Genomic DNA, 24,991 nt, shown 5'->3' on the forward strand with positions numbered 1-24,991 from the left:
ACCATCTGTATTCTTGTTGTATGTTAGATCCCTTTTTATTGTGGCATCATATTTACCAAGAATTTTGTTCCACTGACATCTTAATGGGCCAGATGTAAATCAGAAGAAACACTATTTCTCAAAGGACTTCTACCTATTTTCCATTTTCCTTTTCATGATCCCTCCTTTCCTTAGGCCATTTTTCCTCTTCATTTCAATCTCTTTTGCTTCTGATATTTGGTAATATGGTGCTATCTCAGGTATTACTGTTGTCTAGAAGGGTTCAGTAACTGCATCGAAAATGAGTGTCCTGGGCCTAGTGATCTCCATACGCTCAGAACACACTTTACCTCTTGAGATGATTCCCTTCTTCGTCATTGATTCTTTTGGCTCATTCTATGCACGATGTATTTTCGTTCCTATGCCCATGATAACTTGTTTTCTTTGTTCAGAATGTATTTTGTTGAAGCTTGAATGTCACATCTATTTATTCTTGTTGTAGATGAGTGGAATTCTTCTCTCTGATGGCTGAATAGCCATGCCTGAAGAGTGCTTAACAATGCTAATAAAATTAGGCAGGATTTTGTAATCTTGTCTCAGTTGAGTACTAAATAAGCTTTGGTGGAAATTTTTTAAAATGATGTTTATATTTATTGCTATGTCTTCACAGTAAACTTTGTGTGTTCTTACTGTCTTCCCAGTTCACTTTGTTCATACCCACTGCTGTTATGACTGGGTTTTGGGTACTTGACATACATATGCTAGGGTTTGCCATTAAGATACAGTTTAAAGCCTTGTTTACACTTCAGGGCAAGGTATGACCCAGCCACTTTGCAGAGAAGTGCAGTCAACCTCATGTTAGGTAATCCTTTGATGTAAACCCACATTTCTTCATCTTCTGGCCCTTTTGTCCACTCACTTCCTGTGACCCAGTGTTATCTGCCTTTCAGTGTTGAACACAGTTAAACTTCTGCAGTACGTGACTCACTATACCCATCATACCTAGCTGGCATGGTACTGTTAATACCACACTCAATAAATGTTAAAAGTTTAGGGAGCCCTAAAACTTTAGGTATTGTTGCCTTCAACCACTAGATAACCAGGGTTTGGTGGCCTGTGGTTCGCATACTGTTAGAAGCCAGCTATTTATTTCAGCACACTGGCTATAGCTCTCACTTACAGGTAGGCTATTAGTATAGTGGAGGCTTGTGGGACATTGAATGTGTTAATCTTGGTATGACAACCCTCCCAGATGTTATCCACAGGTCTTTTCAAGGCTGAAGGAGGTAGCTTTCCATTAGCCATAGCTTAGCAAGTTTAGACAGGCATACCATTCTTTGATCTGTTTTCCTTCACCGGAATAACCTGTTACACTAAAAGTTCAGTGACTACAGCACACACAAAATGTCTTCCCCCAGAGCACCATCATCTTCTGAGGCAAAAGAAACTTCTGTGGAATTGCTCTTGGATTCTCATTCTTTATCACAGGGGCAGCAGGTTTGTAGGAAGAAGCAGGAGCCCTTTAGCTTTAGAGCAAGAACAGAAGCTGCTTTGTTTATGTGTATTGGAGGCTATGAATGATCTAGCAGGGAACAGAGGGAGTGACAGATTGCCTTACAGACAGTGATGACTGTTTTCAGGGTGCTCCTTGTTCATCACTTCTTAGCGCTGAAAGTGTTCTATAGAAATCCTATTGCAAAACTAGTGTAATTACAATGCAAGTATAATTACAGGAAGATGTTTATGAGACTTCTGACATCATACATCATCCCCGCATGATACTATGGGGATACTCCCAGTCTCAGTCACTGTTTTCTTGGGCAGGAATTCACTGGTGCCTTATGGATAGGTTTTTATTTAAGCAAAGAAAGGCTGTATCCCTTGCATTTGTTTTTAATCCAAGGCTTTGTTGTTCTGTTGAATACTGCCACTTGGCCAGAAATCTGAAAGTCATTTCTATAAAAAGGTTAGATTTAGTTGTGGTGGCCCTCATCACAATGGATTATGATCAGTGGTAGCCAGTGATATTTTAATAACTGTAGTTATTGTTCTGCAGCTTGAACACTTGATATTTCTGGGATTGTGGTATTATCTTAATGTATTTTACTGTTTTTCCTGGTATCCAAAGCAGATCCATAGCAAATAGAAAAGGCTGTACTGCTACTTAGTGTTGAGATGCTTTTGAGAATGGAAGTAACTGTACTGATCCCAGCTTGGAGGCTACAGCCTGATAGGCTTAGATAATTGAAAGAAACAAAGTCTGAACTGCTTCCGTTTGAGGAGTGCATTAGTTTTCAATTCTGACCTTATTGCCAGTTCTGTTGATGGCCCAATAGGTATATCCAAGAAACGTAGATGTATAGGTGTAGTAATCTGTCTAGTTATGTTTGTCAGCAAAACGTCTTCTGGGCTGGAAGAACATCTGAAGTATAGACTAGATGAGTAATTTGAGATGTTAGGTTTGGTACAGATTTTCTAGTAAAATAGGTATTAGGTGATTTTTCTAAGTGCTGTTCTGAAATACTATTCATAGACTCTCATTTCATGAAATAAATTGTCATGTTATTTCAGGTTAATGTTTCAATAATGAAAAATATTTTAGGAGCTTATTTTTTTTCCAGTGGAAAAAAATATGCAGATTGGTGGCTTAAAAAAAATCTCAGTGAGAGGGCACGTGTCTGCAAGTGAGTGGTTAGAGTACCTTTCCCCCCCCCCCTTTTTAGATGCCTTTTGGCTTTGATTCTTTTAGATAAAGTTTCATATTTTAGTTAGCCAGCATTTGTTTGTGAATCTTCCAGGCATTTTTGTGATCAATTTATCAATTAATGTTTAAGAATTGTTAGAATTTTTTCCCTGATTGAAAAGAGCTTTTTGTTCCCCACGCCCTCCCCCCAGTTTATACAGATCTGTTCATAGACTAAACTTTGACTGTTACTTAGTACTGTTTCCTTCTCATTCCAGCAAGAGGACAAGGGCTTGGATTTTTTGTTGTTTTGTTGTGGTTTTTTTTGTAAAGAACAAGGTATACAGAGAGTGGAATCGGGGCCAGGTATCCAGGGGGGAGTACAGACAAGTTGTCAGAGAAGCAAGGGATCAGGTAAGGAAGGCCAAAGCACAGGTAGAGGTGGACCTGGCCAGAGATGTTAAACAACAAGAAAAGTTTCTACAGGTAAGTCAACGATAAGAGGAAGATGAGGGAATATGTGGGCCCACTTCAGAAGGAAACTGGAGACCTGACCATGCAGGACATAGTGAAGACTGAAGTACTCAGTGAGTACTTTGGCTCAGTCTTCACTGGCAAAGGCTCCAATCACACCATCAGAGTTAGAGAAGGGGAAGGCATGGACTGTGAAAAGGAAGATCTCCCCACTGTAGGAGAAGAGTAGGTTTGTGACCATCTGAAGGACCTGAAGGTGCACAAGTCCATGGGACTTGGCAGGATTAATCCATGGCTCCTGAAGGAACTGGCCAACAAAACTTCAAAGCCTCTGTCCATCATACTTGAAAAGTCTTGGCAGTCTGGAGAAATTCTCACTGAATGGAAAAGGGGAAACATAACTCCCATTTTCAAAAAGGGAAGGAAAGAAGACCATGGTAACTCCAGACCAGTCAATCTCACCACTGTGCCTGGCAAGATCACGGAACAGATCCTCCTGAAGGCTCTGCGAAGGCACGTGGAAGACGAAGGGGTGATTGGTGACAGAAAACAACTTTTCACCAAAGGGCAAATCCTGCCTGACTAATCTGGTGGCCTTCTACAATGGGGTCATGGCATCAGTGGACAAAGGAAGAGAAACTGATGCCATCTGTCTGAACCTGTGCAAAGCCTTTGGTCTTCTATTAGACTTCTGGATCAGCAGAGAACAGGATAAGCCCACTTAGTTGCAAGAACACAGTGTGTGACTGTATTTTTGCTGGAAGCCTTCCATCAGTATGGATATGGAAAAATGCTTTCCCGAGAGGAAGACAATAGAAAGAAACTTCTAGTAACTGAAATTAGTAATATAAACAATGGAAGAGGAGAGGAGGATTTTATTAAAATGCTGGTATTCTTCAGGGAAAAAGAGAGAACTCATGTGGCAGCCTTGAGAGAACAAAACCACAGATGAAACTACAAGTAGCGTTAGGGATCTTTTTGTATGTCTTACAAAATAAACTGTTTTTCTGTTCAGGTTGTGTTTATTCTTTATTTCCCTTTCCAGGGATTTAGGTTATGACAATTTAGACTATATTAAAGATTGAGCAAGTGACACATTGCATAAGAGGATGCTGCTTATTGTATTACGTATGGGTGACTTAACAGCTTATGCTATGGCTTACTTTTCCTTCATAAAACAGGAACCATTTTTATTATAAAAGCTTTTTTTTCCTAGAATAATTCTGAGTAATTCCCACCACAGCTGATTAGATTATGTTGCTTTGAACACAGTTAGAAACAAAGCTGTATAGGAACCTTAAAACCCTGGTTTATTTTTTTTAACTTGACACTGTGTATAGCACTATATTTATTATGATGATCTGATTCAAAAGTTTTCCTTTCTGATGCCTAGAGTAAAACCTGCAGTATTTTTGATTTGTTTTTGCAGATAAATGAATTCCAGTTGCTCCTTCTGCAAATATTTGTTATGGATTTGTGCATTAATGTTAGTAGATAACTTGTTTGCTCCAACAAGTAAGTCTTATTATCTGTAACAGTTGGTACATTGTTAACTTCTAATCTCTTATTATGTGATTACGAACAGAGCACAGAAACTGAAGTTTAAAATTCCAACTGCTTTGCTTTCCCACCAAGAAAAAAAGCTGGCATAATCCTGTAAAGAATAATTTTTTTGTTTGTTTGTGTTGACATAGAGTGAAGTGGTAGAAAACTTCTTTCAGATTTCTAAATGGAACAATATTTAGTAAATATTCTATTTGCAATACATATTCTATATACAATAAAAGAACACTGCATGTTTCTTGAAATAGAAAGGACAGGGGTTTGTGCCCTTTTAACTGTAAGGCAACCAACTAAAGTGTCATGTAGGTAAGTCTTACGAAGATGAATTTGCATGGGATGGTGGCAAAGGCTGCTAGAGGAAGAATATTGTTTTTTCTGTAATATCACCATATATATGGTAAAATAAGTTACTACACTATAAAAGCGTTCTGTTTATGAATTGAGTCTCCTTTGCTGCTTCAGACTTAGTAGTAGTTTAACTGTTAAGGGAGGGATCTGTTAATACAGATAATAAGTTAGAACCAGAAACCTGAGATGCAAGTTGCTTTCCATCAGCACAGGTAAGGTTAGGCAAACTGAGACAGTAATTTACTCTTCTAAAGGTTTTTTTTGCTTATTCATGCTATGTTTAAATGCAGATTGTTAGGTAGGAGTCATAATATGCTGTGGAGAGAAAAAAAATAGATGTGCTTTTAAAAATTTTATATAAATGGTGAGATGTGTAAGACTTCTGGAGTTCCTAAATATCTGACCTCATGAGTGAAGTATTTTTGCTGATTGCTGTGTCTTACGTGGAAGGAAGATTTTGGTGATAAAAAAGTGGTTGCTGAGTCACTTTTTATCCTAAAATTGTTTGATTCTGTCCCTTTTTTTTAGCTTATAGATTTAAATTTTATATGGTGCGAAAATCCTATCAGTTACATTGTTTGTTTTACGCCTGTGACATGCGGTGGAGAGCTGTCAGTGATTTGTGGAAATAGCATGACATAGCAAGTTGTTCTGATGACATCTGGTCCAACAAGGAGTGAGAATTAATATTCAGTCATTGACTTCTTGACAGTAATTCTCGGTGAAGAATGGTATCATATATAGTTTTGTCCAGTGGTATATAAGATCCCTGGTTTAAGATAGAAGTGGTGCTGCTAAACATTAGGACCTTCAGAAGACCAAAGTGCTTTAGGCTACTAATGTTCTGGGCTTTTCTTTGGTGATGTCTTTTTCTGTGTTTATGGGTAGCTTACCAAATACAAGGACCGTATGGAAGCATGAACTAATACGTCCTTCCATCTGTGTATGATAGGTCTTTATTCTTGGTGTGCCTTGTTGAAGAAGTTACCTGCATTTTGTCAACTTCAGATATGTTTGTCATCATGCCTAACGTGTCAGGACCTCCTAAACCTTCAATAGAAATAAGAGTCACTAAGCAGACAGGATTTATTTTGACGACGTAGTACCTTAATTTAGTGAAGTCTGACAACTTGCTGAATTTATGAGACTTTTTTGTAAAAATCTGTGGCCAAACAACCTTTCCCCCAGACATGGTCTCCTTTCCTGTTCTCTGCTGGACTTCTGTTTATGCTTAAAGGCTGGATATTGAAGGTCCTCTGACCTTGGAAATTGATCCACTTGAATACTCTAAAGCCTGAGCTAGGGAACCTTTAGATCCTGCTCTGAGGTTTCCTTGCTCAGCACTGGTGTGGTTCTTTTTTTGTTGGTTTGACTTTCTGTTCCTCTGCAGTTGGCTGTTTGGTTTTATAATGGATGTAGGTAAGGAAGCAGGCTGAGCTGACCAAGTTATTTTTTAAGTCCCAGGCTGATGTGGTTATAAGAGACACTCTTTAATAGAAACTGGATATGCAGTGTTGGTTCATAGCTGTGTCTGGTAGTGGGAGAAACATAGGGAAATACATTTATCCTAAGGGATAATGAAATTGTTGAATTTTTTCCTAGGGCAAAAAAGGCATCACATGTTTGCCCTGATCACAGTAATTACTAAAGCTCAGAAGTAGTATTGATGTTTAATTAATCTGTAGGCAGCACCTGTTAAAACTCACCTTGGGTATTGCTGTAATTCTAAGCAAACTGAAGTACCTTTTAGTGCTTTTTTCTGTTTCATATCTTCAAAGGAAAAAAGCAGCAGCAGAGTTTTATGTGTGGAAGTGTTTGACCTATAATCTTGATGTACTGATATTTCATGTCCATCTAGGGATGTTTAAAGAGGAAGCTTAATCATTTCTTGAGGGCTTGAGCAGGGAAGGTGTCTGGAGAGAGTGCGAGTGTCAAAATGTCCCTGAATGGGCAATGGGACATTTGGGCCTTGGGCAAGTAAGAATAATCTCTTTAATCCTGCCTTACATAACTTTTGATCTTATTTGCATCACTGGAAGTAATTGTTGTAATTAGATCTAACTTGCAAAAGCTCTGATGTGTTCTCTTATTTCAGTACAGGAGAATGGGAAAAAAATAATGAAATGAAATTAATAGGTTTGATGTGTATTGTTTCCTGATACTTACTGTGACTTGAAGGAAAAATATTTAATATGGGCCTCCTCATTTATTTATTAATGATGAGGAATCACCAAGGTGATTTCTTTTCTTAGCCTAGCCTTGTTCTGTAACCTAGACAATTTTTGAACTAAGGTGATGGGACAATCCAATAAATTTCATTATTTGTCTGAATTTAATGTGAGTTCCCTGGAGTGGAACTTCTCAAATCAATAGGTTTTAATGCTACTTTTTTTAGAAGGAAGTGGCACCAACCGATAATGACAAGCTAGCAATAAAACAGCAGTAGCCTTTTTGGATAGATTTCAAAAGAATAAGAGTCTTCTTAGATCTTTTGGTGTGTGATCATTTCAGAGACAGTGGAACTACTTAACTAATGATGAAGAGACTAAAACAGAAACCTGGCTGAATGTTGACTCTAAATGAAATGGGAGAGATGCAAGATTTTTGCAAGATGATCAAAGATGCTATCTTCAGTTAGATGTGTAGTACTTTAAAGTAAAAGAAAATATCAGAAGACCTTCAAACTTTAAATTAGGGAGTTTATTGGCCTGTAGCAACTTGAGTACCAGTACAAAAGACAAAGTAATCTCAGAACAGTGTAAATGAGTTTTAAAAGGCTATGAATACAGGTTAAATTGGGTTATTTTAAAAACCCAAACCAAATCCTTGAATTTTCAGTTTCTTTAGCTGTGATTCTGCTTAAAGGAAAGGACATTCACAAGAATAGTAGTTACTGGGTATCTCCCCTCCCTAGATTTATCATGTGAAATAGAAAGTGATTAAATCAGTGCAGCATCTAGTGATGACATCCCCTTTTTCAGATATTGAGAAGTGGGACTGCATTGTTTCTTACTATCCATTACAGTATTGGTAGTTTAACTGACTCAGTGGTGTGAACTGATCCACAATATTTAGAAAGATGAGAACTGAAAACACTAACAGAAGTTTGAGAGTTTAACAGAGTAGTGATATAGAGCTAGATTATGTGTTTTAGCTGTTCTTTGTAACTCTCTATGAACTTAGTTTTAACAGAATGTCATTTAGAGCATATTTGACCCATAGATGGAAGCCTTTTCAGGGACTAGAACTCTACTCATTTCAGCAAATGTAAGGCTGCCTTGAAAAAGATTAATGATTACTTTACATTAGCTGCTTTGTGCTATCAGGCATTGTATGACTTTTACTCAACATTAAAATTTAAAACAGTGAACATATCTGTTGTTTCTGTGAAGATGTGTCTGATTTTTTTGTTTTATTTTTTTTTCCAAATACATTTATGTACAAAATAGGAGGGGAAGAGTGTATTCTCTACAGTAAGGGAAAATACCTGTCTTCAGAAGCCCACAATAGCCAAGGCCAAGACCCATTCCAGTACCCTTCAAGAGAAAGAAGTTGTTGCAACAGTCATTTTATGGAACTGCATCCCCAGTGCAAATCAATATTTTTTGCAAAGGTTGTCTCTTTGATTTTTGTACTTCACTAGATGGGTCCTTCTCAGGTAGATGACTTCTCATCTCCATGCCTGTAAAAAAAGTTTGAAATTCATTAATCTCTCTGGTGTTATTTTTTAGTAGAAATTCTTTGGTTGCTTTCACAGCATCTTACATAGATTTGGCCAAGAAGCTTTCTAAGGTGATATTAATCTTCGTCTTGCAAACTATAGAATAAGCAGATTATGTATGTTGTTCAACCTTTTGGTGATGATGTGGCCATAGCTACAGAAAGCCACTAAGGTGGCTGATGTAATGTCACATGTGCCAACAATTTTGTGCTGAAGATGCGTTTCCCCCTTGTCTCTTTTTTCCCCTGAGAGGGAGTTTTTAAAATGAGTGTCTGTACACTGGCATTTGTTACATGTGTGAGGCAATGGTGACTGTTTTTTGGATGGCAGTGTGGTTCGTGTGTGCCCGGGGCTGTCAGCTCTAGTGGGTTTGAGACAGGGTTTTGAGATACTCTAGAAAGTCATGGCTTTTTGACACTACAGCAGTGGCCGCTATTGTGGCCACAGTGATTGAGAACTGTTTTACCAGTTTTCTGTCTTCATTTATAGTCTGGTCATCCTAGTGATGTTACATTTTGTATATCAGGCCAGATTTTCAGGAGCATGTACTCTCTGTTGGACGTAAACTACCTGTGTGGGTAGAGCAGAGGTAGTTTGCAAAACATCAGGAAACTGAGTGTTATATGTACCCAATTCTTTCATCCAGATGTGTACACTTTAAAAGCACTTCTGTCAGGGAAAGCTGAATGCTTTGAGGAAAAAAAGTGTACACATGGTCCCTTTTAAGGTTAGATGTGGAATTCACATTTCTCTTTTACTATGATGGTTTCTTGGTCTTACAACAGAGGCTTTGCAGCTACCTGAGAACAAACTGCCTCAGCTTTGTCTACCTGCACCTTTGGTTTTTGGGGATGCTCTCAGGTGTTGTCCTGTCTCTTAGGACCCTCACTGTGCAGGGCCCAGACACTCCCTGCTTCCTTCCCTAAAGCCCAGCTAGTTTGGCCACCTCCCCCCCCCTTCCCTTGATGCCTTTCCTGCCATTTTGGAAGCACTTGGTTCCGTTTCCGGGCTCTGGTGCCCAGTGCCTGGTGGTGGTCAGCCCAGGACAGCCATGGTGAGTGGGTGCTGACTCCTTCTATACTGACAGCCCTGGAGGCTGATGCCAAGGTGGCTTTTCGCTGTTGCACGTCCTCCTTTGGTCAGTGCATTAGTTAGTATGTTATTTGTCCTCCAAAGTCCTTTGGTCTGTATAGGCTTTTCCCTCTTTTTAGATTTTTTTTTTTTTCCTTTTTCACAGCTCCTATCATCTAGAATGTTGGTTTGTAGGTTTTTGGGTTTGTTTTTTGTTTGGTTGCTTTTTTTCCCTGTTGTAAGTCCAAGAGATAGCATTGGAGAGTTTAAGGCCTTTACAGGTAGCAAAGTTTTTATCAGCATTAGGATTCTTCCCAGGGACATGTACTTTCTCCTGCCCCCTATTAAGTAGGTCTAACCTCTTCAATACATAACATTCTGCTTGCTGGCTTTTCACTTCTTTCACCAGTCAATCTTCAGTTTAATTTGCTTAGCAAATCCCATTGTGAATAAATTAGGAAAAAGTATGTAGTGTAGGTATTTCCCTTTGAGAGCTTGCAAAGCTCACCAGCATGGGTGACCCCCTCTGTGTCTTTTCCTCTTAGGTATACCTGAGGTACACCAAGACTGTGTACCTCACAAGACAATATCTGTGCAGATGTATAAACAAAGTACAAAAGGATTTCTAAATAATATTTCACTGACCTTGAATAAGTTTAACATTACAATGGAAACATTAGGGGTAAGCAGATTTCTGTATCATTAAGAATGAAACTGGTATGTGATTTCCTCCTGGTATCTACATTGTAAGAAAGCTGTTAAAATGTTGGAGAGAGTGCAGTAAAAATCCAAAGAATTTAAAGGATTACCTTACACTGATTATACTGAGAGAAATACAGAAACCAGTATTTCATACCGTGGAACCACAGACTGCTGAGGCAGTATGTATTCCATATAACGGATAACCTAAAGTAAGTAGCATTGCAGTTATTTTTACACTAGTAAAATTCACATGCCTTCTTTAAATCCAGATCTGAGTTACTTTTTTTAGAGGTGTTCTGTGTTAGCACATTATGCTAAGAGATTTAAATACTCAGAGAGTTAAAAATCAATATGCTTTCAGCAGTGAAATATTTTCAGGCTTCAACTTAAAATAATTTTGTCCTTCAAAGTACCTCAGTCTGCTAAGCCTATAAACTCTAGTTTGTCATGCCATCTATTCAAGTTTATATTCTCTCCTTCTGTTTCTGTACTCTTGTTTTGTTGTTTTTCTGGGTGATGGAGTGATTAATTTTTCTTTACAAAAAACCAAAACATAAAATATACTTTTGACATGGGACTGGCCGTGTTGATACTTTTTTTCATTAACCTGAAAGTAATAGTGATCAGAGAGTCTTGCAGAAGTGTTAATTTTCATGGACACATTACAATAAAGTACAAATTTGGACTTTCTAGACCATTTATCCAGTTTGCTGAAAATCAGTTAGGAACTTGATCGTTGGACTCAGTGATCTCAAGGGTCTTTTCCAACCTGAATAGTTCTATTGTTCTATTCATTTGGTTTTTTGGCAATTTAAGTTGCCCAAAATAATTTGTTGATCATCTGTATTTAACCTTCTGCTTCCGTCACCAACTTTCCCCTACTTCAAAGAAAAATTGTTGGCTGGTATCAAGCCTGCTAGTATTGATTTATGGAGACCCTTAAAATGGTCAGCAGCAAATAATTTAAAATCATAACAAGGGGAGAAAAAAATACTTGCTTTGACCATTAATTGAAAGGCAGTGGTAACTTATTTTTCCAGCCTGAGTTCAGCTTCGTGATACCTTGTCCCTTTCCACTTCATTGCCTAGCCTGCTTCCATTTGTGCACACACACAAAGATAAAACTCTTTCTTCTGAAGTTCATCCTACTTCAGCTTCCTGAGCAACTGCAGAAGAGCACCCTGCACCCAAAGAGAAAACAGAATATGGTGGTAACATCTGTGTACTTTTATTAGATCCAAAACAAGCATCTTCATCAGTTTAATGTAAATAATACTGTTGTAGAGAAATAGTATCTTTATTGTTTCTTGGTCTTGAATAAAACATAAGTTATTTCACAAGTTCTCAAAATATATCTATTTTCTAAAACATCTAATTTTGATACTAAGTTTACAGGTCTTTCAACTATGATGCTATGGAATAGGCAAAAGCACACAGTTTATTATTTTGCATTAATTCCACTTAGCAGTGCAGTGTTAGTATTGCTCCTTCCAAGGATACGCCCTTGCTTTATCTAGTGCTAAAGCTTCATCTTATAGTCTTTTTATAGAGTGTATTGGAGGGAAGGTGCAGGTTCTAATACAGATGATTTATCATGTGTGTTTTACTTGGGTTTTATAGTTTTTGCTTTGTATTCACTCAACAGGTTGACTAATATATACTAGTGAAATAATGGGTATTCTTTTATGGTTGGTATTTTAAGTCTATTTCAGAGGTTCAGTGAGTCAAGAGAGGATGCTGTGTATGATGCGTGTGTGTGCCTGCAAACAAAATCTGTCCTGGACTTGTCTCCAGAAAGTGTTTTTATAGCATATTAAGATTATTTATAGGTATAGTCCTCTTGTAGGACTTTAACGGTTCTCATTTGGAAGGATTTATGTTAAGCGCAAATGTTTTTTGGCATAGCTTCTGTACTTTCCTGTTACTCTTTTTGTAAATGTAAAAAATCACCCTGCTCATTACCTGCTTAATAGGCTTTTGTCAGTGTCCTCATGAAAGCATCTGGAGGTCTTGTTTCTAGAAGTTGGCAACTGAAGTCAGTTTTCTTCCTTCTGTAGTGTTACATCCTCACTGAAAAAAACACAGCCCCAGACAATGCAAAAAAACTAATATTCTTGACTGCTGGAATATTGTCCACAATACATCTCCTTAAGAGTTATAAGCTTTCTTTTTATTCAGAACAATAACACTTTTAACGCACTTGTGATAGAACTTGCCACATAATATCCTTATTACTTGTATGTGCCAGAACTGATCAAGCTGGTGTGAACATGCCTTAACCTACCAGTAGAAGAAAAGTCCAGTGCCATTTCCACCTTGCAGCACCCCATTGACCAGGGGTGGTGGCTCAGCCACGGTAAAATATTCCACTGGATAGCCTCTTGCATAAGCATATAATCAACTTACATTAAGAAACAAAATAAATAATTGTATTTTACAATCAGAATACTTTGTTTGAATTCAACTTAAAATGTGCCGTTGACCCCTTAGGAGCTGTATGTAGTCGAAATAAATTAACAAGATAACTGGTAGACTCACGGTCTTTCTCTGCGCTAGACTTGGACTTACCCACTTTGAGGGACAAAGTTGTTGGATATAACTGATGCTGCTGCTGTGGCAAGGCTTCAGGTTCAGTCATATTCTAAAACCTAAAATAGATGTGACATTTTCTGTTTTCCTTGGTTCTAGTCAGAGCTGCTAATTCATAACACAAAATGGTGAGTTTCCTTTTCTGTTTGTACTGTGCCTTCTAAGAGAATTTGAATCAGGATCTGTACCTGGTATTGCTGTCTGCACTTACTAAATGTAGTTGCATTGTATTTCCAAGGAATTGTCTGATAGAATGCTTCCTAAAATGAAAAAATAGTAATTGTATCTAGAAGGCAAAAGTAAATTACTTCCCCTTCTGAAATTACCCCTTGTTTTTATGGATTAAATCTTATATTTAGCCAGGGGAGGGGAAGGAAAGTATTAGGAAGTAGACAGAAATAACTCCGGTAAGACATGTATATTCACTTTAGACTTCATCTTAGTGTATTTCCTGGACACAAGGATGTAAAAAATAGCATTACAAGCTTGTTAGAAATTTCCCACTGCTTTTCCTAACACAGTTTTGCAGAAACTGAGGATTTGCAGTTTTGTTTTAACTTCATTGGCCTAATTCCAGAAATTCAGGAAGACAGGTAGAGAAAGATGGGGGGGCCACATTGTTTTCTGGGAATATATGAGTTTAATTGAGCATAAAACCTAAAGCTTTAAAAAGAAAATCTGTCTATTGGACTGCTTCCAAAAAGATAACACTAAAAACAATCCCTTAGAAGTATTTTCTTGCTGTTGTAATAACTCAATTTCTTAAATATGTGTATACCTTTTAAATACAACAAAATGTTGCAAAAGGAAAAAAATAAGAAATATTTTCCATGTTTTATGATCGCCTAGCTGGTTTAGTTTGTAGGTTCTTTAGCCTGTCAGACACAGCAGATTAAAATAGTTAATCCCGATGATTCTGTTAAAAAGAGATTTTTATTCTTGTTCAATTGAACTAACACCTCTCAGGTATCCTCTTCTTATTTAAAGATGAATTGTTTTTTTTCTAAGATGATCTGTCATAAAAGCTACCCTGATACATAACTTAGTTTTTGAAGGGCTTTTAGGGCCTGCAGTGTCCTCAAGTGCATACATGCTTTTTCAAGTTTGCTAAGTAGCAGTGTTTTCTGCCAGCATCTTCTTTGTACTGGGAGTTTACCTATGGTAGAGGTTCTCAGTGTGTGGAAAATGGGAGACTGTCTACTTCCATAAACTACTTTTGTCTAATGTTGGTTTCCTTTGGGGTCCTTATAAAGAAGCAAACATTTAGATTTTTTTGTTTGTTTGGTTTTGGTTTTGTTTGCTTATTGTTGACAAAGGTAAGGGATGCCAGGTCAGCCTTTGCAGTCTGACAGACATTTCTGTAGAGAGTACTTCACCTACTTGTTAAAGATGCGAGTTAATCCTGTGGAGTACATTTGTCTAGGGAAAAAAAGGGGAATGTTTTAGACTGCTGGAGTCCCAAGAGAATAGAGAGTTTTATGGCAAAATGAGGCTATTCCATCACAAGCTGTTTTTAGGGGCTGATGTATTGTAATCAATTGCCTACATCCCTCCCACATCAAAGAAATGACAGCAGTAAATCAAAGCCTGGAAGCAGATGCCTTCTCTGGTGTCTTTATGTATGCTTTTGCTGCTGAATAGAAATCCTCAACATCAAAACGTTTAACCTTTTCTGTATCACTGAATAGCAGACATACGAAGGCTGAGATTACATTTACCATCTCATCCCAAGCAAAGCTACGTAACCTCTTTTGCCTTTATTATCAAAATCATTGTAGCTCACCATGCATTTATCTCAATGTACAACACAGTTCTAGGCTTGATAGAAATATCTGTCTTTAAAAATATCTTTGACTTCCTCCATGAAGGACACAGAATAGTTTTGATACGTTGAATTAGAATATGGACATTTCTTCTTCCACATAGAAATAAAAGGAGATACATGGAACATCAAAAGCTTTCAGAGCATATTCCCCATGATCTCTTAATTACATGAGACGCTCATAGCATTACTTAGGATCTTGCTTGCTGTGCTCTATATATAAACGCTGAAGCATGTGATGTACATTTTAAAGAGGGAAGTAGCTACAGTTTTAGTTTTAATAAAATAAACATTTGTATCTGATCTCTACTTTTGATCAAGAGTTGATCATTGACTCTATACTGAGTATACTGGAACTTCACAGAATCACATAATCTTAGGGGTTGGAAGTGACCTCTGAAGATCATCGAGTCCAACCCCGCTGCCAGAGCAGAACTGAAAAACTACAGAGCTAGGGCATACCACTCAGAAGGGCATCCAGACAGGTACAAGTCTTGAAAGTCTCCAGTGAACGAGACTCCACAACCTCTCTGGGCAGCCTGTTCCAGTGCTCTTTAATGCTCACAGCGAAGAAGTTCTTCCTGGACGTGTTCCTGTGTGACGTACTCTATGTGATCCTGCTCTGGCAGGGGGGGTTGGACTAGATGATCTTAAAGGTCCGTTCCAACCTCAAACGCTCTATGATTCATGTTGAGGTGAAACTTCCTGTGCTCGAGTTTTAATTCATTGCCCCTCATCCTATCACAGGGCACAAGTGAAAAGAGGTTGCCCCTGCCTTCTCGATGCCCAGCCCTCATGTATTTATAGACATTAATTAGATCCCCTCTCAGTCTACTCCTCTCTAGACTGAAGAGCCTCAGATCTCTTGGCCTTTCCTTGTAAGGCAGGTGTTCCAGTCCCTTAATCATCCTCGTAGCCCTCCATTGGACTTTCTTAAGTAGATCCCTGTCCCTGTTGAAGAGGGGAGGCCAGAACTGGACACAGTACTCCCAAGTGAGGTCTCACCAGGGCTAAGTAGAGGGGGAGCAGAACCTCCCTCTATCTGCTGGACACACTCCTCTTAATGCGCCCTAAGATACCATTGGCCTTCTTGACCACAAGGGCACATTGTTGTCCCATGGATAACTAACTTGACTTCAGATGTGCTTGGCATACCATGTTGACTTTACTATGAATTCCCTGGCTATCATTAATGCTTTTTTTAATAGTATTTTACAAGTGTGGAATGTCTACTTAAGACATCCAGTCATTGTGGATCAACTTCTAGTACCTTAAAGTCACTGAATATAGGTTGGAAAAAGCTTTTATTGAAATGTTGCTGACCTTCATTATGTCCGGAGAAGTTTCTTTTGAGTTACTAACAATATTTTGGTTTAAACTTCACTGAGTTCACTGAGCTATTTAAGATGGTAAAAAACAGAAGTCTCTCCTTGATTTTCGATACCCTGTCTTAATCAGTGATTTGCAAATCAAGTATTTTAATTCAATATTGAATATTCAACTACTAAGTATTGTCTGTTTTGACTTCTGAAGTTTGCTATTTAATTATTTCTGTAATATGTATTCTGGACTGTTTTGATTTTCTTAATAGTAACTAGAAGTAGATTCCAACTGACTAGTCAATTTCATTTATTTATTTTGGATTGTGACTACTTTTTTAAAATGTTACTTACATTTTTCTGAGACTAGGACAAAGGAAATAGCTGTCTTGTAAAAGAGTAATTCTGTATTAATATATAACTTTTTAAATACATCTAAAAGTAGCAAATACTCTTAGAGTTTACTTTTGATAAATATTTGGTTATTGTAGAAGTGTTCTTGAAATAAATCATTTGATGTTTGTAGAAGTGAGAAGTTGTGAAATATTTATTGTACTTCATCCTATTCAGTTTCAGATTCTTTAATGTTCTTTTTAGAGTAAAAGTAAATATTAATAATCTCAGTATATAAAAGGAATTGTTGAGTAATATTTAATCTTTGTGGAATTCACATTCCTCAAGTGCACTGAAAATAAGAGATTCTAAAATCTGATGATTATTGGTGTCATAAAGCTTCCTATGCATTATGAGTAGGGTTACTCCTGCTCCTGACCTGAACACACAAATGTAATGAATGTCCTTCATGCCTTTTTATGAGTTTAAAACTCTTCTTTTTCATCAGTATAGCTTTTGTCTGAAGTCGTATTTAGGTTCTTGATGCCTGCTGCTTTAGGAAAATTTAAAAATTCTGCACTATTATGCTTGGGGTTTGAGTGTGATATTTTGTCTGCAAGACGACTATGATATCAGGTAAAACTGTAAAATACTGTTTAAGTTCTTACTTGAATCATCACATGACTTTTCCTTCTAATATTTCAACATATGGCATTGCTTTGCAATGTCAGAAATAAGAGATTAGTATTTTATATTCCTTTAGTGTGCCAGAGCTGTACTGGAACAGCATGTTATAATTATGTAAGAGTGGAATTTTGTTGAAAGTAAGTTTTTCAAATTGCTCCAAATAAATATTTCATTAACCTTTATAAACATATGTAGCTAGGATCCTTTCTTCTGTCAAAGTGTGTTTGTGTTGGTGTTCACCAAACTGAATTTGCATAATGTGGGCTTTGGTGCTGGTGTGCAGTCAGAAGTAAGGAGATGAAGAAAAATGCTAGGTAGCTACTGATAATATATAATCAGGTATTCTGAACCACCAAGTTATTTATGAACTATAAAATATAAGATTACTTCAAGAATAAGTATAGACGTGCTGGGATTATGAAGTGATTTTTTTTAAAGTAGCTCTCCAAACCAATTACAAGTAAAAGAGATTGAGATACATAATTTGCAAGTTAAACTGCAGGGAATATGGCAAAATATAATGACTCATAGTAGAAATTTGGCTGTTGTCACTTGAGAGTGACAGAGCACTGGAACAGGCTTCCCAGAGAGGTTGTGGAGTCTCCTTTGCTGGAGACATTCAAAACCCGCCTGGACAAGTTCCTGTGTGATGTGCTCTGGGTGATCCTGCTCTGGCAGGGGGGTTGGACGAGGTGATATTCAGAGGTCCCTTCCAACCCCTAAGATTCTGTGATTCTGTGTGAGTAATGCCAGGGCTTCCAGGCTGTTGATAAATTTACCAACAGTGCACAGAAAACTTGTTATTTTTATCTTACCTTTACTTCTGCAGGTAGTTATATAGACCAATTCAGTCTGGCCTTTTCAGGGGCCAGTAAGTTGGGGACCGGAGTAAGTGAGCAAGATCTTAATTTAAAAATTTGTCAAAATGTAACGTGCTAATTTTGCTGAGGTTTTAGGTTTCTCATTATAGATGTGAAAGAGGTAACAGGTAGCAACTACATTAGTTGTACTGCTTTCTGCAGCACCCATGTGATTATTGTTTTATTGCTCTCATTTTTCTTGGGATATTTGTTTCTGATAAGATTACAGCCTGACCTCAGTATGTATAGTAGAATAGCTAGAGACATACACTAGGAAACTTCCATTTTTTAATTAGTCTTTGTGTAGCAAAAAAAAAACCACCCTAAAAATGTTATAGTAAATTACAGTTCATTAAGAAACTGTAGTTCAGTATCAGCTAAGTATAAGCAGATGAAAATGTAAAGATATAGACATATAAATTAGTTTACAAGGAATATTTTGGTAAAACTCCAGTACAAATATGTAACATAAGGACTAGAGCCCTAGGTTACTATGGAACAGTTTGTGTAACAATATATAGATGTTCTTTGGCCACTGCCTCAGTGGGCCTGCAAGACCAGCATTTTATGAATTGTTAGACTTGAATTAGAGTATATGATGATACTGCAAGGTAGTTTCACCTTCTCTCTGCCAGAATCAAACTTTCACTAGCACTGTATCCACTTAGGAATGAATAGCCTTTTAACCTGTAAGAAGAACTGATCATTGGGACAGTGAGTAGTTACTACTTGCAATGAACTTGTGTTTTCTGGGTGGGAAGGTGCTTTGTATTTCTCTAGTGAAGGTATGAATAGAGAGATGTCCTGCTCAGATGTGTGTCAGTGGACTGAAGTAGTTAACTATTTAATTTTTTTGTCACAGTTTAGCAGCTGGCTAACATAAAGATGAGACATTTTGTCAGCCGTTGTACTAAGTGTAAAGAAGCATACGAAAGCCCATGTATTTTAGTTCTCTTTGTTCTGGAATGCAGGCCAGAAATTTGACTCTTTCCCTTGCTTTTTTTCATTCAGGTGTAGTCATAGCATGATTCTTGGCCTGAAGGTCTAGCAAGACTGCCACCATGTTGTGGGTGGGATAGTTATAGTACAAAACCAGAGTTTTGTATAGGCCTTGCTTAAAAGAGAGCAGGACTTCTGAGAACAGGCACCTGCTGCAGGAGGCCTACAGTAAAGCTAGGGAGAGACTTTTTACCAGGGTGTGTAGTGATAGGACAAGGGGTAATGGTTAGGGGTATGGTTTTAAGCTGGAAGAGGGTAGATTTAAGTTAGACATTAGGAAGAAATTCTTTAGGGTGGTGAGACACTGGAATAGGTTGCCCAGGGCGGTTGTGGCTGCCTCATCCCTGGGAGCGTTCAAGGCCAGGTTGGACGAGGCTTTGAGCAGCCTGGTCTAGTGGGAGGTGTTCTTGTCTGTACAGGGGTATTGGAACTAGATGATCTTTAAGGTCCCTTCCAGCCCTAGCCATTCTGTGAATGAACAGAAGATAGGCAAATAAATTGAATTCTAGACTCATTGTTTGCTAAGTCCTTGTAGAAGTTGTTTTCACAGCCATTGTTGGCCAGTTCTGTTGGTGTCCATGTGAAGGCTGATGGTAACTTACTGCCCTAAATTTAAAGTGTATTTTTAGAATATGTTCCCTTTTCAATAACCTGAAGCTTCTTTTAAGAACTCCACTTAAGAATTACTTAGTTGCATCTGATCTTGTCAACCTTGCCAATGTATATTGTCTGCATATGCATTAACTTTTGCTTTTGAAAAGGCTGATAGGTATTTTTGCTTTATTTTTCTTAATAATGTAGTACCTTCATGTAGAAGAAAACAAATATATGGTGCAGCTGTTTTTATTACCTACTTTGACATGAATGAAAACAACCTGCTGCTTGCCTCCATCCTCCTGTTTCTTTAGAATCTGTAATAATAATAATTTTTTAAAATTTCAATTTATTTTATGACATTAAATTTTTTATCTCTTTAGAATGTTTCTTAATTATTTACTGCAAGTAGAAATATTTCCTGGCAACTAACAATAACAAAAAAACGTGCATTGCAAAGTATCTGTACAACTCTCTCTAAAAATCTCTCTCTTTTAAAAGTATCTTTACAGATACTTCCTGAGTTTGACTGGCTATACTTGCAAAGCTCAGTGGCGTGTAGTTGCTTTGCAAGAAATAAAATTGCTCTTACTGTTTTGCAGCTTTTGTTAGCACCTAAGGAAGCTGTAAGTTTTCGCCACAAACCTTAGTTTCAGCTGTTGGTCTAGAGCTACTTAAATATAAACTTGATTTATAATTAACTTAAGTGCTATGGCTGTCAAATATCGTGTGTCTTATATGAGACTTTCCCTTCTAGCTTCTCCTATCACGTCTATTTGCAGTATAGTTTGTTTCTCATTTGCCTTTCTAATTGGAAGTGAGACACTCTTGAAAGGATTTCCATATAGCAGTGCTTCTTGACAGGAGCTGGGGAAACATGCAGGAAGGCCCAGTCTCCCTGTCCCAGTGGCAGCAAGGAGCAAAATGTGTCAGGACCAGTACAGAAATGTTAGGTGTTTTACAGAAAATGGAATATTTGCTACTGTGTCAGAATGTTTGTTCTAGCTGCTGCAAATCACAGAAATTTACATTATTCCATTGTCGTATTTCTTCATTTCCTCTTTCAAACTGCATGAAGTTTTGTCAAATTGCTTGAAGTCTGTTGCTATCAGGCCATTTCCCCTTCTGCTTGTATGCACAAGACCCTTGCAGGAAATAGACAGAAGGATCAGAAAACCAGGATCTTCCAAATGGTATTGGTATGACTTGGTCAGGAAATTTAATTGTGGGCTTAGCACCATTTTCTGTGGTTAAGATAATACCCAGCTTTACTTGTAATTACATCCCTTACCTTAGATTAATGAATAAAATTACCCATTTGAAGTCAAAGAATGTGTATAATCTTCTTGTTCTGCATATACTTATGTCCAACGTTGTATGATTTGTATGTAATTGTATTGGGAGAGTTTTATTTTTTAATGTTATTTCAGATGAAAGTTACCATGCAAGGATTTAAAATGCTTTTGCTGAGAAGAAATGTAGTAGTAACCTTTTGTAGCAATGTTATAAGGCAGCAGATCCCATAACAGTAACATCTCCCATAGGAAATGTGTTACATAGTAGTTTCTGGGAGAGAGTGGGGTTTTTGTGTTTGCCTCTCAGGTGCTGCATTTTGGTATTCCCGTCTGAGGAACCTGAAGATATACAAGATATACAAGTCCATGGCACCAGAAGTGGCAAATGAAGGGGGCCTACAGGAAAGCTGTGGAGGGTCTTTTTACAGGGGCTTGCAGTGAGATGACAAGGGGTAATGGTTTTAAGCTGAAAAAAGAGAGATTTAAGTTGGAGATTAGGCATAAATTCTTTGGTGTAAGGGTGGTGAGACACTGGAACAGGTTGCCCAGAGGGGGGCTCCATCCCTGGAGGTGTTCGAGGGCAGGCTGGATGGGGCTCTGAGTAGCCTGTTCTTGTGGAAGGTGTCCCTGCCCATGCAGGGGAGTTGGAACTCCATGATCTTCAAGGTCCCTTCCAACTCCAAAAATTCTGTGATTCTGTAAATAAGTGGTTTAATGGCATATGTCCGTGTGACTTATAGATGCATGAAATATTTTTACTGTTTATAGTCCCTAATACTGAGATACTCCTTCAGATTGTAAGACTTTATAATTAATTTGTCTGATCACTAAGTTTTGGAATTATTTTATCCATCCCATTCAATATTGATATGAAACACACAAAAGCAATCTTACCAACATTTAAATTCATATTTACTCTTTGTTCTGAGAGTGGTTTGCTCATATAGAGGGCAGATAGCATTCTTTCAATAAAATATAAATCTTAAATGTTCTACATAGGTCCTAGTGAGTTTGGCTAAGATTTAAAATCTTACTAAGACCCTTTAAGTGAAAGAGAATTTAGTCTTCTATCTCTACAAAGAAATACATGTAAATTCATGAGATTTTTTGTAAAGTGGGCTTTTAAAATTCCTAATCTTTTTTTACTGGGCAGCAACGACAGGAAATGTATATCATATTAAACAAATAATTAGAAGGATTCTGCTGTTTATGCTTTATAGATTAGATCTACCTTTAAAAGGAGAGTGGATTTGAAAGGTTAGTTAAAAATTTGCACACCGCGCCATTGTTTTCAGATGGAGATGGCTGCACAGATACCTCCAGAATGGTGCCAAATGAAGTGTAAAGAACAGGTACTTGGTACATTTGGCAAATGAAGGCAAAGATGAGATTATATGATCTCATAGTTTGGTAAATAGCATATGATAATAAAGGGGACAGTTTGCTTAAGATATTAGAAAGGAAAATTAGGGAATTTTTTCACTTTGGTGATTTACAGATTCCTGAGCTGTTCCTCTCCACTGGATGAAAAAGCAAACTTATGGCATTTTTTTAGCACATATCTGTTGTAACATACGCAATTAGATACAAGCAAAATATTATACATGCAAAAGTTTTTTCACACTGTGCACCATTAGTTCTTCATGCAGACTGAGTGATAATAGCTTGTCGGTATCTGTTATCCTAAAACTCCAAAGTGACTGAGCAGCTGTGTGCTCAGTCTGCAGTTTTAATAGTGGTGTTAATTGCTTTATTGAGATCAAATAGTAGTGTTTTATTGAAATACCAAGGTGTTGCCAAAGCCTGCCTCTGTAGGTGGTAAGTATTTCTGTGTGAAAGAACTTGAGATACAGACTAGGTGAATAATGCTATAGCTGATTCTGAGAGTTCATTGCTATCAAATCTGTGGTTAGAGTGTACTCTCCATTTATGAGTCTTTCTTAGAAAGCATTTAGCAAAAAAAGTGTGAGAGGATATTGTTCAACAGAGTGTACTTATAGCCTGGCCAGAGCAGGATTTAGCTGAGTTTTCAGCTGAACTTAATGCATGTTAGCTTATTTTAGTAGTATTGGTGTTTGCATTATTTGGAGAGAGAATATACTTTTGAACTGAAGATTTTTTTTACTAGTTATGCCCAAATTACTAGTTCAAGAGAAGAGTCAGAAAATGTCATTCAGTGTTTCCATTTCTTTCCAAACCATAAGTTGAATCTCTTTCCTGAAATTACTTGGAATCTTTCAAGGTCAGTTGGTTTTCCAGGAGCTACCTCTGGCATCCCATCATCCTTTTGTTGTCATCTATTGAATACTAGCCCACCTGTCTTTTCAGATAATATTTGTTTGTTTGTTTGTTTTTAATTTAAGTTAAACTGAGATAAAAATGAGCAGAGTAGCATGAAAGTGCATCTCAGGCTAGTTTTAGTTTGATTTTTAAATTGGACAAATAAGATGCATGAATATTTGAACTCATACATGCATTAAGGTATAATCCTATTAACTGGTTATAGTGTTACATAAAAATGACTTAAGTCTTTTGCTGGTCTTTGCTTTCTGTATTGCTGACCCTGCTTGAAAGAGTAAAAGCTAAGTAATGCTTCTTCATTCATGTGCCAATAAAAGTAGGTCTCAGTACATTGAGCTTTATGGTATAAATAAAAGCAGATAATGCTAAAGTTTATTTATGGTGTCTTGGACATATCCTTAATGGGCTTAAGTAATAGAATTTACAAAAAAGTGAATGGAGCTCATTGTTCTGGCAAAAGCATGAGATTGCTTTTTCCAGTTACCCTGGTGTAATTGTGTAAATAATCTCTTGTGCAATATGTGAACGTTGGAAAGAACTGTTGGATTCATGGGGTTGGCTCTGTAGGTTAGCATTAACAGACACTCAGCTGGTGCGTTTTGGTTTCTCTAGGTGGCATGCATCCTGAGCTGTAGTGCTGCTTTCCTAAAACTGTCTTTTTCTGCTTTGTGCGAGTGAGTTTCCTTGTGGTCATACTGAATAATGCATACTACTTTTTGCATTGTATTTTTGCCTTACTGGAAAACATAGCCTTATGCTTCCTGTTAAGATTTAATGCTTGGACTGTGGTTGTTTTGGGATTTTGAAGTTATTGAATTAGGTTAGTAAACTGCATTTATTTTCTATTATCTACTAACATACTGGAAAAAAACCAAAATGTTGTGTGGTAGCAGATAGTTAAAATTAAGTTAGATGTAGTTTTGTACTTCTGTTGCAAATTTATTAATTAATGATAAAACCAGATCCAATAAGCTAGCAGAAGAGATTGTCTTAATTTAGTATCCAACCTTAAAGTAAATTTTATAGACCCTTTCTTAAGGGATGCAAATTCCAGGCTGTGACATTAAGCTGGTTTACTTGGTATTACCACAATACTCCAGGGCTACCAGACCTTTAAAAACTGGTGGTAATACAGGAGAATGCTTTTTAGAGCTCTCTTTTGTTCTTCCTAGCTTGATAGGAGGACCTTTTTAATGGAGTCATGATAAAAATCCGTTTATAATATGAAATATTTAAAAATGTTTTGAACTAATAATATCCTTGTCAGCTGTCATAGTAAATATGGAAGATAAATTGTCAGGCTGGGCCTGTGTAGAGGTGAGGAGAAGCCAAGGGATTTCTTCTTTATGTTCAAAGATTAATGTGTTGAATTCCCATTAGCTCTTTATGCAATCTTCTCTGAACTCAGGCACTTCACTGTATTAGGCATAATCTTTGTGTTGCTTTTAGCTTGGAATGTCCTTCCTAACAAAAAATTAATAAGCGTTGTACAATTTGATCTACTACTCAGGAATATCTTACACTCCCTTGCATTTCTAGGAGTATTACTTGGTGCAAGTGTCAGTATATCCTTTGTGTTCATTGTACATTCAAGTGCACTGACAATGCAAAATATATTGTGTTCCAAGAAAGCAATAAAAGATACCACATT

At 37.3% G+C, this 24,991-nt stretch overlaps 1 protein-coding gene across 5 annotated transcripts in view; it reads left to right on the forward strand.

The window, feature by feature from the left end:
* The window catches only part of ATP11A (ATPase phospholipid transporting 11A), a 127,709-nt gene that overhangs the window by 38,270 nt on the left and 64,448 nt on the right, over positions 1 to 24,991 (forward strand). The window lies entirely within an intron of this gene.

The sequence above is a fragment of the Apus apus genome, chromosome 1, assembly GCF_020740795.1.
Source record: "Apus apus isolate bApuApu2 chromosome 1, bApuApu2.pri.cur, whole genome shotgun sequence".
NCBI lineage: Eukaryota > Metazoa > Chordata > Aves > Apodiformes > Apodidae > Apus > Apus apus.